Raw genomic sequence first — 18,550 nt, 5'->3', positions numbered from 1 at the left:
TTTCACAAAATTGTTATATGTGCCTTAATGGATAGACTCCCAAATATTTTGTATATTTTTGAATTTTGAATGGATTATTTTGAATGGATTTTCTTTTTCTATCTCTTTAGGTTGGGTTTTGTCAGTAATGTATACAAAGCTGATGTCTTGTGTGGGTTATTTTATACCCTATTACTTTTATGAAATTGTAGTTTCAATTAACTTTTAATTGAATCTCTAGTGTTCTTTTTGTAGACTATCATTGGCAAAAAAGTGATAATTTTATTCCTTCACTAGTTTTCTTTTTCTGTCTTGGTATAAGTAGCATTTGTAGAAGTGTATTAATATGGGGGCAACTAGGTGGTGCAGTGGATAGAGCACTGGGCCTAGAATCAGGAAGGCCTGAGTTCAAATTTTACCTCAGACACTTAGATGTTTGACTTGGGCAAGTCACCTAAGCTTGATTTGCCTCAGTTTCCTTATCTCTAAGATGGGGATAATAGTAGCACTTACCTTCCAAGGTTGTTGTGAGATAATAATCATAAAAACACTTAGCACAGTGCCTCACACATAGTCAACACTACATAAAGTTAGCTATTGTTATTATTATTAATAATAAATTAATGGTAATAATTGGACATCAAATGATCTTATTGGAAGGGCCTCTAACATTTCTCCATTACAAATAATGTTACTTCCAGATTTTAGAAAGATACAATTTATCATAGTATAGAAAAAATCCATTTATTCTTATCCTTTTAAAATATTTTAAGAGAAATAAGAGAAAGCTTTTTCATTTCTATTGATATAGTCATGGTTTTTACCATTTATAATTAACATGGTCAGTAGTGCTTAGTATTTTCCTAATGTTGAACCAACCCTGCATTACTGTTTAAATCCAGTTTAGTTAGAAATCATCTCTTTAAAATATTTCTTTAGGCTTTTTCCTAATAATTTATCCAAAATTCTTACCAGGAAGACCTGAATTCAAATCCTGCTTTTGACATATACTAACTGGGTGATACTGGCAAGTCACTTAATCTCATCTCATCATCCTCAGTTTCTGATTGGGTTTTCTGCTTTGGTCAGGCCCTGTTTTATTCCCTGACCTCAAATCCTGAGCTGCTGCCACTGGATTTCATTTATTGTCAGGCTTCTCTGTCCCCAACCAGAGTATTCTAAGTCAGATCTTCTTGGTCCCATTGCTGCTGCAGACCAGGCCCCTTCTCCCCAATCCAGCCCCACCAGCTCCCAACCGGGATCTCACTCATATGGGTGCTGCTGTGGACTTCCCTAATCTGGACGCTGCTTCAAACTTCAAGCTTTTAAACATGAGCTTGTGCTGGCTTTCTTAGAAAGATGCCCCTTCCAGTACTCATGCGCTGCTGTTGTTGGGTGGGGTTGGTGCGGTTCTCAGCTAGGCCAAGATTACCGACATTCTTTTTCAGATTTCTTGATCATTATTTGATTTGGTACCACCTCTAGATCACTGTTGGAGCATATGTGGGAGAACTGGGTTCCTCCATAACCTTTCATGCTGCAGTCTTTTCTTTTCTTTTCTTTTCTTTTCTTTTTTTTTTGAAGCCATTGGGCGTTAAGTGGCTTGGCTCACGTCACACAGCTAGTATATGTCTGAAGCTGAATTGGAACTCAAGTGCTCCTGATTCCAGGATCAGTGCTCTAGTCACTGCACCATGTAGCTGCCCCTTCATCCAGTAATCAACCCAGAAGTGATGCCTTTCTTTTCCCTGTATTTGTAATGCCCTTTTTTTAATTCTCTGAATCCATCCCTGGTGTCAGGACGTACCTATAGATCTCCATGATGTGCGTCACACCACAATACATTTCGACAAATTCAAGAAATTAGTCCAATATTAAACTATTCAGGAAATCAATAGGGCTAAATTAATATCAGAAATGTGATATTATACCACAATGACATGATGCGACAGTACTGCAAGCAATATTTAGCAAATAATAAAACAAGCATGCAAATTAGTGAGCCAATATTTCATGTTTCTGAAGCCATAAGAAACATTAACAATAACTGTATCCATATGCCAGCACTTAGAATTTAAGTAGGCAAACAGCATTTAATAAATCAATATCATTTGCATATGTACATACTCATAAAAATACATACTTAATGCAATAATCAGCTACTTTGAGTTCAGTCCTTTGCATTTATCTTTTTCATAATGAATGCAGTAGATTGATAATGAGCCAGAGGACCAACCATGGGAAAGATAAAATATAAAGTGTAAAATAAGACAAATTTAAGAATAGTATTGAAAATATCAGAAAAGGAAGAAAGCAAAATCAAAAGCTTAAATTGAATTATTTCTTTGAAAATCTCAGAACTAGAAAAGTTCAAAGAATAAGCAATTTTTTTCCAGAAATATGAATAACTGAAAAATAGAGAGGTCAAAGGTAGAAAAGTTTCTTCCAAAATAAAAATCCAGAAACTAAGGACAAAAATCCATTCAAACTGGGAATAAAAATATATTTAAATATAAAAATGTCTTTGCAAAGTGAAATATTCCGAGGTTTGCCACTGTATGAGCCTGTATAAAACAAAACAAAACAAACCTGAGTAGGATGTCAAGTTCTCCTTGGCCATACTGCTCACATCTAACCACCAGGTGGACCTTGTGAGCTAGTTCAGACTCTGGTAGTGTCAGTCACTATGTTGCTATGGTAACATTGTTATTAAAACCACAGCTTCAGTCAAAGCCCTACAGCTTGGCCACTAAATAGATTACAAGTCCCTTGCTCATGTCTCCTTTCCCCACAAGCTAGCTCAGAAACACATGTAGGAAAGCCCCTTACTTTCAGCTTTTCAGACTAAAATGATGGTAATTTTTCCCTATAGAGCTCAACTTTCTTGCTCTCCATCTTTTATGAAAAGGAGTAGATCTAAGGAAATCTTTCCATATTTACTCACTTCTGCAAGACTTATAAACTGATTCTGGTCCTCTCTACCAGGTGAGCTTTGCTTAGCAAAAGATCTCCTGGATATTAAGAAAAATTATTCCTCTCTCCTTTTTCTATCTGAGCATTAAAGAAATACTACAAACAGTTGGGGTCTTGTTGGCCAACGAGCTTTATCATAAACTAGGAATTTAATTTTGAAAGCAAATGTTTGGGAAAGAACAAAGCTTTCAAACCCTATCAGGAAATAAAAAGGGAATCACTAGCAAACAGGGCATTTTGCTTCTCCCTGGAGAGAGAAAGTGATGGGGAGAAGGATATCATTTCATTCTCCTAGCTCTTGCTTGATCAACAACCCATAGTTCATGATAGGAAGGTCTTTATCACTTCCTGACATGGACCATTGTTCTATTCACATTGGCTCAACCAATAGCAGCTCTGATGCTTCCCCCTTAGCCTCCGTACCATGATGGCACCTGACACCTTCCTCCTTCTCGTAAACCCATTCCAACTCACAATCAGGAATAGAGCCCACAAATGATGCTAAAGAATAATAGATAAACACCCCTGACCAGCAGACAGATTCCTTCTTCCAAATCTCCTGAGTCACTGTTCCCTATGGGCAAGGCCGAAAGGAGGGTTAAAATATTGTGATATTTTCTTTTCACAGAGAACTTTTTTGAATCATGATTTTGAGCCAGATGTTTATCATTTATTTTACATGTCTCACTGGCTATTTTGATAGTAATTTTTATCATTTTATCACTCAGAAAAAAATCAGTCCTGAACTGCAGTATTTTAAATTTGCAAGATTAATATATGAAGAGGGTGACAACTTTACTTGGCTACACAAAAAAAAAAATCTTTTAGCTTGGAGAAAGTAAGCACCCAAATTTAAAGATAAAACACAGGTCATTTGTTTCAGGTTTCTTTTTTTAAATGAAATATTCACTATCACTAAGATACAAGTAGAGAGCCTGATAGAGTAAAGCAATTTCGTGGTCAAATTCTTGTCCTGCAAAGAATTTGAAAAGTTGGAAAAAATTGATTGTGTTGAAAAACTAGTACTTCGGCCTACTTTTTGCAGTTGTCCTTCCTTTTAATTTTTATAAGCGTTTCTGAATTTATTGAACATAAATTTTAAAATTAATTACTTAGGATGAGAACATGATAGTATATGACAGACCCACTCAGGAAATCAGGGAATCACTATGGCATATGGGAAAATCCTCTGGAGTCAGAAGATCTGGATTTGAATTCTATTTCCCATACTTATTACCTTGAGCAAGTAATTTAAAAATCTCTAGGCCTCAGAGTCCTCATCTGCGTAATAAGGAGGATGCATTAGATGGTAGTCCCAGGTCTAGAACTGTAATTGCATGAATATCAAGGAAACTCACACGAAAGTAACCTGGCAACCAAATTATTCTCATTTATAGCCCCCTTCCAATACACAAAAATAAGGGGAACCTCTCTAAGAGTTAGCTGAGAAGGAAAGACTTCCAGGAAAACATAGGTAAGAATGGAAAACAATCCCTACTATGTGAGGGCAGATGGAATGAGGCCCAAACCAGTCCTTCCCCGGCTCCTCTCCACTGGATCTCAGCAGTCACGTTGGAAATCTGCCAAAGCCTCTCAGATACAGTCAATTCACCAGAACTGCTGGTTCCAGAACAGTTGGGGTTCTTCCAGAGCTCCTGGATTAGGAGACAATTTCAATTTGGCCTTTTGCCCTCTTACTTGTTTAGAAAAAAGACTCCCTTTCCCAGTGTGGAAATAAATTAAGCTCTCCTCAAACCTCACCAGCTAAAATGTGTACATGAAGTCAGAGGTAGGAGGTGGGGTGCAGGGGAGCAGGGGAGAGAGAAGGGATTAGTGCTTTTTCAAGAGCTAAAAGCTACTTGTGCAGGAAGATGTAACAGCAAGAATTGAAATTGTTTGTTTAGAAATTTCAGCAGTTAAGCTGAGGGTCCTCGAGATAAAGTACTTTATCTCATTCTGTAGATAACCAGAGAGTCCTTGGGATAACTTGCTTTCTCCAGTTTGCACGGTTCCACATGCAGGTGTTTAACCCAAGACAGACTCCCAGAGTCATTTTTAGAGTATACAAGCTACTTGATTTTGTCTGTTTCCCAGAGTCCTTGGGAAACTGTGGCCTGAGAAACCCTCCCCCCAGACTACTGTTCTATATTGATGATAAATAAAATGTACCTCTAATAGATTCTATTTTAAACACAATTCAAAATTCTGTTCCTTCGACACCAGATATAACAGAAAATCATCTGTGTCTTTAGCTTATTTAACTTGTTCTCAGGTGGCAGCAAGCAGCTTCTCCTCTTGCTGTACAAGCCACCTCCAGAAACATTTCTTCTCTGCTGGTCATTTTTCCTTCAGCTCTAACTTTTACTTCTTGGAACAATTCCAGTGTCCAGTGTCTCACGGGATTCCAATATTCTAAAATCTAAGCATTGTTCATCCCCTGGCCTTCCTTGAACACCTGAAGTCAACAGTTCTTTGCAATGGGTGACTTGATCTGTCCCTGTTAATAAAAGTTTACAAAGTAAAGAGCTTTCCTTACAATAATCCTGTGGGGTAAATAGTTCAGATATCACTATCTCTATTTTACAAATGAGGAATCTAAAGCTCAGATCCAGGGAGTAACTTGTCCAAGATCACACAGCTAGAAGTCTGAGAATTATCATTCAAAACAAAGTCTCCTGACACCAAGAAATCAGTGCTATAAAAAGGACAGGTAGACCTGTTGTCCAAAGAAATCCAAGAACCCAGACAACTAGAAAAGATCAAGGTAAGCTCTCAGCAAACACCACGTATCAGCAATGTAGGTGTGAGGACACAGGTACATAGGATCATGTGATCACAGATTTAGAGACAGGAGGGAACTTACAGGTCATGTAGCACAACCTATTAATTTGAAAGATAAGGAAACTGAGGCTCAGAGAGGTTTAGTGATTTTCCAAGGGTCTCCCAGCTACTCACTAAGTGTGACCCTCAGCACACATGTTCTACAGGCAAAGGTCCTAGGCAAGAAAGGGAATCCAGGCACTGGAATGACTTGGGATAATAGGATTTAGAGCTGAATGAAGTCATCTAGTCTAACCACCACGTTTTCCGGATAACTTCACAGAATGCCATGTTATTGCATTTCCTACATGGCCATATTTTTTCTTTTATTTGGTATTCTCTTATATTGCTCATATCCAAGCACCAGAAGCACAGGTGTTGCCAGGGCAAAGGAAGTTATCTAAATGAAAAAAGTTTTTTTTCTGTTGAGCTTGATGGGAGATGAGGAGGACAAGCATTTAAAAACAAAGTCCTCCTGCTTGATGGCAAACATCCCAGAGGAAGACACAGGAAAAACTCACCAGACAGGCAGCATGGACCTGGATTCAGCAGTGGGAACTCTTCAAGTGGTTGCCTGATACTGCTGATCAAGACCCCAGGTCTAGCGTCAATACTGAGAGATTCCTCAAATGACAGATCGATCTTCCCAGTGGCTGCCCTGCCCTCGTGAAACGTTGGGAGCAAAGATCTCTTACCTGGCTAAGAGGGCTCACTGAGGAATTGCAGTTGTTGTTTGTACTTCATTCTCAAAGACAACTGTGGCAGCAGGAAGGCGATGCCTTGACTTGTGGGTGAATTGGATTTAAGTGAGGGAGGGCTGTGCACAGGGGAGGGGAAGGGAAGGGAAGGGAAGGGAAGGGAAGGGAAGGGAAGGGAAGGGAAGGGAAGGGAAGGGAAGGGAAGGGAAGGGAAGGGAAGGGAAGGGAAGGGAAGGGAAGGGAAGGGAAGGGAAGGGAAGGGAAGGGAAGGGAAGGGAAGGGAAGGGAAGGGAAGGGAAGGGAAGGGAAGGGAAGGGAAGGGAAGGGAAGGGAAGGGAAGGGAAGGGAAGGGAAGGGAAGGGAAGGGAAGGGAAGGGAAGGGAAGGGAAGGGAAGGGAAGGGAAGGGAAGGGAAGGGAAGGGAAGGGAAGGGAAGGGAAGGGAAGGGAAGGGAAGGGAAGGGAAGGGAAGGGAAGGGAAGGGAAGGGAAGGGGGAAGGGGGAAGAGGAAAGGGGGAAAGGATGAGCTACATTGCCCAACTAGAACTGGCCAGTTTTGTCCCCAGTGGGGCAGCCTGTACTACTCACAGGTTGTTGTTTGTCCTTCATTCTCGAAGAGGACCACGGCATCAGGAAGGTGATGCCACGACTTACAAGTGAATTGGATTTAAGTAAGGGAGGGTCATGCAGAGTCGCCAGCCTCACTTTCTCCTTCAGAACCATCTGGGTCCAGTGGAAAAATATAAATCAGGATGATTAGAGATGGCCCCCAGAACTACAGTAGATCAAACCACAAAGATCCCAGGGAGAAGATGGGCATGGCCATTGACCTTGAAGATTTGGGTGACCTGCCAGCTGAAGCCCAAGTAGAAAAGAATGTCCACCTCATATAGTCCTCAGCAGATGCTAATAAAACAATTTTTCCCTTTCTCCTTGAGACTTTAACCATGGAGAGTATTTCCCTAATGAAAGCCTTTGGCTTGCTTCAAGATAGAGTTGGAGAAGTTAGAACCCTAGACTTTCCTAGAAACTGACATCAGCCACATGGGAGTTTTAATAGTTGTATCTTTTATTTCTAATTCTATGCAGTAAATATATGCTAATCCATAATGAGTGTGAATATTTTCAGGGCATAAAAGTGGAAAAAAATTAGAATGACAACCAGAATGGGGGCTCTTGGAGACCAGTCTTGTGCTTCAGTTTCAGTTTTAGAATGTAACGAGAAATTCTTAAACCATATAACAGTTAACAGAAGGATATTTCCTTAGTCACAACATAGAAAGGATATTTGTCAAGAGTGCAACACTGATCCAGGTGCCCATAGCTTCCCTGCCTCTGTAGAAGCCTGAAGAAAGGCCACTGATGTCCAATGCACCAGGGGTCATTAGGAAGCCACTTCATTGGGCTAAGCCTTAAAACCCTGAACCAATAATATCTCAAGAACAGTACAAAACCTTTTCAAGAAAACCTATTCTAGCTAGCCCACATGCTAGAAATTTCTCCTACCACAGCAACAAAAACAGTTAAATAAGTTATGAGTCCTTATCCACATCCTAGGCAATGCAAAACCCAGGCAAAGTACAAAAAGAGGCTAGGAGCTAGAGAACCCAAGAAAGTCATGTCTGAAGCATAACTGAGGTACTAAAGGGAATTCAAACTGGTAGCCCATGGCGTGGAGCACTATCTGATGATGGCTTACATAGATTATGCCCTGAGTAGCTATTTCATCCCATGTTCTAGGAGGCATATGTACTTTGCCTGCCCTCCCTTTCTATTCCCTAGAACCTTTTTAAGATGTGTGTTCCAGTGGAGAGGAACACCCCTTTCCGACATCCAGGTATGGAAAGGAAGCAACTTCTCCAAAGTCAGAAAGGTTATAAGTGGCAGAGATGTGAGTGGAACCCAGTACCTCTAACTCCAAATACAGTGTTCTCTCCATCATACTAATGTTGTCTCTCAATAGAGTAATCAGATCATTGAGGAATAAAACCACAAAATAGTTAGATTTAGACACTGAGAGATGGAGCACCAAGGTCAAGGAGGAAAGGGCAGTAATAGCATTCAATCACGAGCCAATGAACACTTATCATGTTGCTTTTCAGTCATTTTCTTCTCCAATTCATTTTACAGATGAGGAAACTGAGACAAACAAGGTTGAGTGACTTGCCCAAGGTCACACATCTAATAAGTGTCTCAGGCCAGATTTGAAGCCAGATCTTCCTGACTCCAGGTCTGGTACTCTATCCACTGCACCACCTAGCTGCCCACTTATCATAGATCTCCTTATGTCTGCGCTACCCTGGACCAGGACTGATACGAGAGTGCCAGGCAAAGTCAAGTCTAGAAAGGGTAGGGGGCAGGCACTTTGGATATCCCTGTCCCAAAATGGCCAGTTCAAGGCAACCCCTCATTTATAGATCTCTACCTTCTACCTAAGTCTGTCCCCACTTTCCAAAGGGGCATCGGTCAGCCCTGACTGACTCGGACATGACATGGCTCAGACCAACTCGCCGGATGGAGCCTTTCTATCTAAGCTTTCCATCTGAGCCCATCAGGGCCCACTTGATAAACCTGGCCCTAAACTCTGCCCCTCCGGCAGCACAACTAACAAACAGAGAGCCTGGGGCTAGAGGCTTTCTAGGCCAGAGTGATTCAATCAAAAGAGGGCCCAAACAGATGCAGTGATCAGCAAGCCTTTGGTCAATTATTTAGTAGCTAGTCTCTCTTCAATAAGAACCATATTTAAAAAAAACTTTCTGGGGACAAAAATCCCAATTCTCCTTGGAAACATTCCACAAATTATTCATAGAACCACAGAATGTCAGAGCTAGAGGGGGCTATAAAATGATAGAACAGAGCTGGAAAGCTGAGAAGGACTGGAGAGAAAATCTAATATAATTGTCGGAGAGGGAAACTGATTCCCAGAAATGTGTTTTCTGAAGCTTTTCTGCTAAGTGGAATTCGGGGCTACAGACTTTTAGTGTAGAGTTCTTTTGTAATTTGGGGAATAAAGGCAGAGAATTCAGCTCCCTTCCTCTACCCTATCCCCAAACTAGAACCTTCACTAACAATAACATTGCTTTCTTCTAACCCAGAAGAAACTCGGAGGCTGTCCTTAGATCTCTTTAAAATCATTTTCTCTGGAGTGTTTTATTTGGAGGGTGGAGGGAACAGCAAGAAGGATGGAATGGGGGAGAAACAAAGCTGAGGAAAAGGAAAGGAACTAGAGGACTGTGAAATCATTTTGGGATTGTCCAAAGGACGAGCAACAAGATTAAATAACACGGATGCTCAGAGATACCCAGTGGGCATCATGTTCCAATTGGAAGATACCTCGGCCTCCACTGAAGTAGGCCACTCTGGGGCCTAGTCTGAACAGTACAGACTCTTGCCATTTTTAGAACTTGAAGAGGAAAGCAATGAAGCAGGTAGTGTGATTGACAGCTATTTAACTGAGAAATTGATTCTGCTAGATGATCTTACTACATCAGGTGTTGTTGGGCCAGCAACACATATTGATGAAAAGAACCAGGGAATAACAGAGCTAGGAGGGCTCTTAGATTCTAGAAAATCATTAGAGCTGAAAGGAGTCTTAGATGCCATCTAGTCTAGCACCCTCGTTTTACAGATAAAAAACAGAGGCCCAGAGAGAAGAAAGTGACTTTTCCCCCTGTGTTGGCAATCAAAATGGGCTCTTAGCACTTAGTTCAACCAAGAGCCCTTGAAGAGTCTGGCCTTTGTTTCCTTGATTAAATTAGGAGTCCTTGATGACCTCCTTACTTCAATGGAAAGCCTAGTTTACATGGGTTGGAGTGACATGGTTGTAACATCAGAGGCTTTTAGACCGTGTGAGTTTGTGACAATTTTAGGTCACGTGGGTAAGTCGCATGTGTGACTCACCCTTGACCCTGAAAAAGATATAAAACTAGGGGTTGGCTTTCTCTGTTTTGGAGCTCTGACCCACAGCCGTGGTGGCTCGCGTGACTCTGGGCCAGCCTTTGTTATGAGCTCCCGGGCTGAACTCAGATGTCTGTAACTGTGAATTGTATGTGACCTATCTGTCGATGTTTGTAATTTGTTTGTATTTGCTCTGCAGTTCAGGGTGCTGGCTTTTTCCCCTGCATTAAGTGAATGGTATTTGTATCCTGGATTAAAGTAAACTTGTTAACCCCTTAACGTTGCTTTCCTTAGTAAAGCAGATCAAAAGAACCTGGGCTTGCAGCATTCTGTGAGCTGGTTGTTGTTGGTTTTTCACCCCACAGCAACTGCTAGCCGGATTGTGGAAACACCCCCGTGTTCACTCCCCAAGTTAATATCAGAGAAAGGATTACAAACCGGACCTCCTGAATCCCAGAAGAATGCACTTCCTACATCCAATAATATTTGCATATTTGCTTCTAATTAATTGAGACACCACATAAAGCATTCTCCAGACTTTAAAGAGCTATATAATAACACCAGTGATAACAGCTAGCATTTACATAGAACTTTAAGGTTTACAAAGCACTTTACAAACATCGTCTCCTGTGATCCTCATAACACCCTTTAGCAGACAGGTGCTATTACTGTGGGCAGCTAGGTGATGCCACAGTGTACAGAGTGTTGGGCTTAGAGTCAGGAAGACTCATCCTCTTGAGTTCAAATCTGGCCTCAGACATTTACTAGCTGTGTGACTCTGGGTAAGTCACTTCACCCTGTTTGCCTCAGTTTCCTCATCTGTAAAATGAACTAGAGGAGGAAATGGCAAACCACTCCAGTATCTTTGTCAAGAAAACTCCAGATGGGGTCAGTGAACAACAAGCTGTTGCTATCCCCATTTTACAGAAGAAAGAGGTAAAGAGAAGTTAAATGAATTGCCTAGAGTCCCATGGCTAGTAAATGTGTGAGGCAGGATTTGAATTCATGTCTTCCTGATTCCAAGTCCAGCACTCACTCCCCATCACTCCCTAGCTTCAATAGAGGTCCTTATTTTTATTGCCGTTGTTGTTAACCTTTCAGATTCTAATCTTCGGCCTTTATTAATTCACACAGAAAATAGGTAGTGTGTGCTTACTTTTTGCCTAAGACTGAAGTCAGGGAGACTTGGGTTGGAAGCTTAACCCTGACACTCGCTACGTGACCATGGACAGGTTATTTATCCTCTCTGAATCTCAGAGATAAGAGATAAGAATAGCATCTCTCTCTCTCTCTCTCTCTCTCTCTCCTCTCTCTCTCTCTCTCTCTCTCTCTCTCTCTCGGAGTTGCTGAGAGCGTCAACTGAAATGTCCCATGTCAAATGCTTTGTAAACTCCACAGGCTCACGGGGGTTCTGGGACTTCCTCATGCTCTCAGCTAGGACTCGATCCCGGGCTTCCTAACTCCAAGTCCTCCCAAGTGACCCTTTAGAGAACATTTGGGCTGACTCAATGCAGGAATTGGCCTCTTTCTGGATTTTTTATTCTTTTCAAATCTTTACTGATTTGATTCTCAGCTCCAAAAACCTTCAGGTTTCTCTTCACAAAAGACAGTTCCCTGCAACCTACCAAACACACTAATAGGCAAATAGAAACATAGATTTCAGATCCCTGTCCAGAAATGTCTAGTTCCCAGGGCCCTCACACCCCGCTCCATCCAGGTGTCCCTATCAGTGCCTGGGGGTGCACTTATGGTCTCCAGGCTGCCCTCTTTGAGACCTCTTCTTCAGCTTGTGAGATCCTTGAAAGCTGGGATTGTGTTTTTGCTTTTGCATCCTAAGGGCTTCATGCAGTGTCTTGTACACAGTAGGCACTTAATAAATGCTTGTTATTGTTACCTAAGTGATTTGAGGGCAGAAAAGAAAATGAAGACAGCACAAGATTGAGTCCAATATTTAGAAAGCTGGGAGGGATCTTAGAATCTAGTGCAGTCTTCAGAGAGGAAACAAAGGTCCTCAAGGGTTACAACAAATAGAATTCATGACTCTTATAACTGGAAAATGATTTCACGGATTGCCTCTTTCTCATTTAATAATAACAACCATGCGCCTGTGTGTGTGTGTATGTATGTATGTATATATGTGTGTGTATGCGCCTGTGTGTGTATGTATGTATATGTGTGTGTATGTGTGTGTACATGTATAATATTATAAGTTTTATGAAGCATTTTCCTCAGAGCAGCCCTGAATATTATCAACCTCATTTTGCACATGAGGACACTGGGTCTCAGAGACCCATGTTCACACAGCAAGAAGGCATCAAAACCAAGATTGGAATCCAGATCTCTTGACCCAGAGTTCGGCATTCTCATTCATATGCCACACTTCTTCTAAGTCTTTGCCCAAGAGTCATGGTTGGAACAGAAGTGAAAGGTCTTCATCTCCATGACAAGAGACACCCAGACTCCTTTCTATCGATGCGCTCTATGGCCACTGTTCTTTGACCTACATGGCTAGAAAGCCATTATCACTATGAGATGCTGTCTAATCAAGGTGTGTCAGAATGATAAATAGGTCTGTTTGCCAGAGATACTTTTTTTCATATTTTGTTTTTAAAACAAACAATTGCAAACCCACATTTCCTGCTGAGAAAAAAAAATATGAATGTAGAAGTAAGTGTACCCAAGAGTAAAATTATCCAAGTGTGTCTCCGTCTCTAAAGGCTCTGTCAGCAAGTTGGGAACTCTGGGCCTTCCCCAGCCCCTTTACTTCCTGTGAGCTCGATGACAGGGGCTGGTACTCATTCCTGGAGATTGATAGGATGCTTCCCCGGATTTGGGCTGATTTCTTCCCTGTGGGATCAGTTGAGGGGTGGACATGTGGAGGAAAAGCTGTTGCAAACTCAACATTCTTGAATGATTAAAAAGATGAAATAGGCATTTATCCATAACAACCATAGGCAAGTACTATAATTAAACATAACACAGGAGAGAGGTATATTTTCCCTCCTGGCTTTGTTGCCCTGTCTTTGCTGCACGCCTGGCTTGACAGAGCCTGGAAATGTCAGAGCACATAATTTTAGTTTTTTTTTTTTATTTTCATCGAATTATTTGGCTGTAATTAAAGCATACCCTTACTTTGTACAGTCAGAATAATGGTGATTTCCTTCCAAGTAAAATGCTATGCATGAAAACCTCTGAACAAAGATGGGGAAAGGAAAATGCCATGGTAAGCGAGAATAGACTACATTCCCATAATGTAATATAAGGTATGCAAAATATAAGGTATGCAAAGCACTTTCCTCACTACCCTGTGACATTGTACGCATTGATTGTACACATACGATTCTCCCCATTTTACAGACGAGGAAACTGAAACCCTGAGAAGGGAACAGAATGTTCCACAATAGCATGGATGGGAAGAGACAGAATCTGGATTTGAACTCCAAGAGCAGTACTTTTACCAACATTTCACATTGACTGCGAGACTCACAGCCACATTCCCTACGTTTCTGGTGGCAAAGGTGACAGATCACAGAGTGAGTTGGAGGAGACTTTAGAACCATAGTACTATAATCCATGTGTCAATCTGACCTCGACCTTGAAACTTTAGACTTTAATTCCCCTTGAGGGCATCCCTCTTAAATCTCTTTGGTGCATTCTCCCATCTCAGATTTCCCTAAGGGTATTCAAAATTTGGCTCATTTTTCCTCCCAGAATAGGCCTCAGCTCCCATATAAGCACAAAAGCTGATGTCAAATAGAGAACACGTTTTATTTCCCAAGAGAAAATGCAAAGTACTCCTACCTAAGCCCATAAACAATCTTTCCTCTCTAGAGGACGTCATCAAGTCACCGTCCCCTCTTGTGGAATAGCAGGGGCTTGTTTTTCAAAACCTTTCCTTAGGATGCATGGTGTCCACAGGAATCACAGGACCAGGAAAGGAACAGGTCTGGGTTGCTCCTCAGTGCGTACAGCTCCTACTGTGTTCTGAACTTTTTTCACCTTCAGGAAAGATAAACAACTAAGAAACCAATCAATCAATAAACATTTATTAAGTGCCTATCATGTGCCCGGTACTGTGCTAAGTGTTGGAGATACAAAAAGAGACTAAAGATAGTCCCTGCCCTCAAGGAGCTTACAATCTAATGGGAAGAAAATACGCAAATAGAAAGAAAGGAAGGAAGGAAGGAAAGAAGGAAGAAAGGAAGAAAGAAAGAAAGAAAGAAAGAAAGAAAGAAAGAAAGAAAGAAAGAAAGAAAGAAAGAAGGAAGGAAGGAAGGAAGGAAGGAAGAAGAAAGAAGGAAGAAGGAAGAAGGAAGGAAGGAAGGAAGGAAGGAAGGAAGGAAGGAAGGAAGGAAGGAAGAAGAAAGAAGGAAGAAGGAAGAAGGAAGGAAGGAAGGAAGGAAGGAAGAAAGAAAGGAAGAAAGAGAGAGAGAGAGAGAGAAAGATAGGTTGATTGATAGGTAGATAGATAGATAAATGGAAGGATAGATAGGAAAGATGGATGGATGTACAGACAGATGGACAGACAGACAGACAGATAGATACATAGATACATAGATAGATTTACACATTCAATGCAGGAATTTATTTTGCTTTATTTAATGTTTATGTTTTAACAAAAGTTTTGTTTTTCCTTCTTTCTCAATGGGGGTTGGTGAGGAGGGATGGAGGAAAAGAGAGAGAGAGAGAGAGATTGAGAGAGAGAGAGAGAGAGAGAGATAGAGAGAGAGAGAGAGAGAGAGAGAGAGAGAGAGAGAGAGAGAGAGAGAGAGAGAGAGAGAGAGAAGTGTGGGGACAGATTTTCATTGATTAAAAAACATAAAATTTAATTTGAAATTCAAAAAAAGAAATCACACAGCATATTCAGTCTCCTGATCCCTAACCCAGAGTTCTTTCCCCTACTCTAATGATCTCTCCATAGATTTCAGATCACATTTAGAAGAACTATACATTGAATACTCTAGAGAGTCCAAAGCTGGTAGTATAGAGGTTCTGAAGAACCATGCTACAGTTACTTTAGTAGTGAACCCACTATGATCCCTCCATGGCTCTGTCTCCGTCCCCTTTCCATCTGCTACATCCTCTCCTCTCCTGCTCTTCCTTCCTCTCCAGTTGAGTCCTGCTGCGGAACCACTGACCATCAGAGGTAAAAAGAACCTCAGCATCCATCTAGTCAAACCCATGCCTGAAAGGAATCCCTGATATAACATACCTGACATGATCATCCAGCCTTTGCTTGAAAACCTCTGCTAATGGGGAAGCCACACTATGTTTAGAGAAAGCCCATTCCACAATTCTAATAAGTTTTTTTTTTCCTGACATTAACCCTAAATTGCAAGTTTCACCCATTACCGCTGGTTCTATCTCCTGGGACCAACAGAATAAATCTATTCTTTCCTCTACATGACAGCCCTTCAAAAGCTTGAAGAACACTATTATGCACCCCCTCCAAAAAAATTCTCTTTTCCAAGCTGAAATCCCTAGTGGAAATTCTTTTAACTGACTCTTACATAGCATGGTCTTGAGTCCTTTCGCCATCCTGGTTTTTCCCTCTAGACATTCTCCAGCTCATCAATGTCCTTCTAAAACTGTGTCGTCAAGGACTGAACTCAGAATTCTCGATATGATCTGATGAGGGCAGCATATGGAGATAGTGCTGCCATGCCCTTATTCCTGGAAGCTCAGCACCTCTCACACAGATGATCCAAATAGCTGTTGGCTGCCGCATCACGCTGCTGAGTCATATTGAACTTTGCAGTTCACTAAAACCTTCACTCCTTTTCCAGACAAACTGCTACAGGACAATAGTTCCATCTTTTGCTTGCAAGGTCGATTTTCTGACCCCCCCCAAGACTTGACATTTATCCCTATCGAATTTCGCCTCATTATTAGTTTCAGCCCGGTGCTCTTGCCTGCCAAGATCGTTTTGGATTCTTCTTCCCTCCAGCTCTGGGTCATCTGCAAATTTGATGAGCATACCATCTATCCCTTTATTCAAATCACTGATAAAAATGTTAAGCAGCCCAAGGCTGGACTGAGATCTCAGGAACACTCCCCTAGAGACCTCCTGCTGAGTTGATAACTAATTATTAATGACTATTTGTTGAGTCAAGCTATCCAACCAGCTCTGAATCCATCTAATTGGCTTATCATATGTTGTACATTTTTCCATCTTTTCTGTAAGAATGCTATGAGACATTTTATCAAATACTTTACTACAATCCCAATAATAGCATTTATATCATGTTTTAAGGTTTGCAAAGCCTACTACAAGTATGATCTAATTTTTATTCTCGCAACAACCTTGGGAAATGGGTAATCCAGTAGCTAGAGTGCCAGGCCTGGAGTCAGGAAGACTAGAATTCAAATCCAGCCTCAGACACTTACTAACTGTGTGACCACAGGCAAGTCACCTAACTTCTGTTTGTCTCAATTTCTTTATCTGTCAAATGATGAGTACCTTTTTCTCAGTTGTTATGAGGTTCAAATGAGATAATATTTAAAAAGCGCTTTGCCAACCTTAAAGCACTTTGTAAATACTATTTATTATTATTAGGTGCTATTATTATCCCCACTTTACAAATGAGGAAACTGAGGCTGATAAGATGACTTGCCTAGGGTCATAGAGCTAAGTGCCTGAGGCAGGATTCAAACTCAAAGTTTTCCTGTTAGAATAGAGTCCCACCATCTATTCACTGCACCGCCCAATACAGAAAAGCTCTTTTTATAGCGTTTCCCTGTCTAGTTTAATAACTGTCAAAATAGGAAATGAGGTTTCTCATGGAATAACCTACTCACAATGAAGCCATTCTGGCTATTTATTGTTTATGATCACTGTTTCTTTCATGAGCAATCACTAACCATTTCTTTAATGATCTAGGTCAGGGCTGTCCAAAATGCTACCCGCAGACTGTACGCAGTACAATTTATGTGGCTTACCTACAAGCATAGAAATTTACATAAATGCTTTAATAAACAAAGCTGAGCTACCGTACAGCTCTCACTAAAATAGCCAATCAAAATATATTGTCTATTATTTCAATAAAAACCTAAGGTTGGACAGCCCTGATCTAGGTTCATTAGTTTAGGATTGGTCAGAAACAGATTCTCCATTCTTCCCTATATTTGAAAAGAGGCATATTTGTTCTTCACCAAGACCGTGGTACTTCTCCTATTCTCAGCAATCTTTTCTGCCAGTTCTTTCAGAACCCAAGTACCGAAGTTCATCTGGGCCAGGTGGCTTGAATTCATCAGAGGCATCTAAGTTCCATCTTCCCTTCTTTTTTGCTTCCCCAGAGTATCAACTCCCTGTCAGCCATTTCTGCCATCATTTTCAGTACAATAGTTATTTTCATTAGCGGAGAAAACAGAAACAAACAAAAAAAGACCAAATGAGTAGTGCTGACTTCTCACTCCTATCACTTATGATCATCTCCTCCACTCCAAGCAGTGATCCTTCCTCTAATCTTCCTCTTTTCTCTGATTGGGCTTTTAACAAGCTTTTTTGATTATTCCTAGCTTTCCTCTCTAGCCTCAGCTCATTCTGAGCTTTAGTATTATTGATATATGATGAGGCTTACATATGGTGCTCCCAGGAAGACGGAGTAAAGGAGGATGGAAAGCCAGACTTTGGAAGAGGAGAAGGGAGGAAGCTATGGCGTCATTAAAAGAGCACTGGATTTGGAGCCAGTGGTCCTGGATCCAAAGCTGGATCTGTTGCTTGACAGCCAACAACAGTCCAGTACGTTCTCTAGGCTATGTAACCTGAGTCACTTCAAATAAAGGAATTGAACTAAATGATCTCAAAGTTTCTTCTAATCTATGAGTAAGAGAATTGTTCCAATTCCTATTTCTTCTTTCCATCTTAGGCCCTGACTAAATGTCTTGCTTTACAAATTCTAGAGGACATCGTTATCATTTTTGTTCTTTGCTCACCTTTCAATTAATGTTCATAAAAACATTGCACCTTGTCCCCTAAGTCTATCCAGGCCCAGAGCAATTATATGCATACTAATAGTTTTGCTAAGAAAAAATAATGGATCAGGGTTGTGCATCAGGAATACTAAGTCTGGATTGAGTGACTTACAGAGATGGATTGGAAGCCACAGGCGGTGAGTCTGAAAAGAGGATTTAAGAAGTTATTTCTTATAATGAGCTGAAAGATTCCTTCTAAAACTTATACCCA

This window comes from Trichosurus vulpecula, chromosome 3, assembly GCF_011100635.1.
Source record: "Trichosurus vulpecula isolate mTriVul1 chromosome 3, mTriVul1.pri, whole genome shotgun sequence".
Lineage (NCBI taxonomy): Eukaryota > Metazoa > Chordata > Mammalia > Diprotodontia > Phalangeridae > Trichosurus > Trichosurus vulpecula.
The sequence above is the reverse complement of the archived record's forward strand: the minus strand, read 5'-3'. Positions refer to the sequence as shown.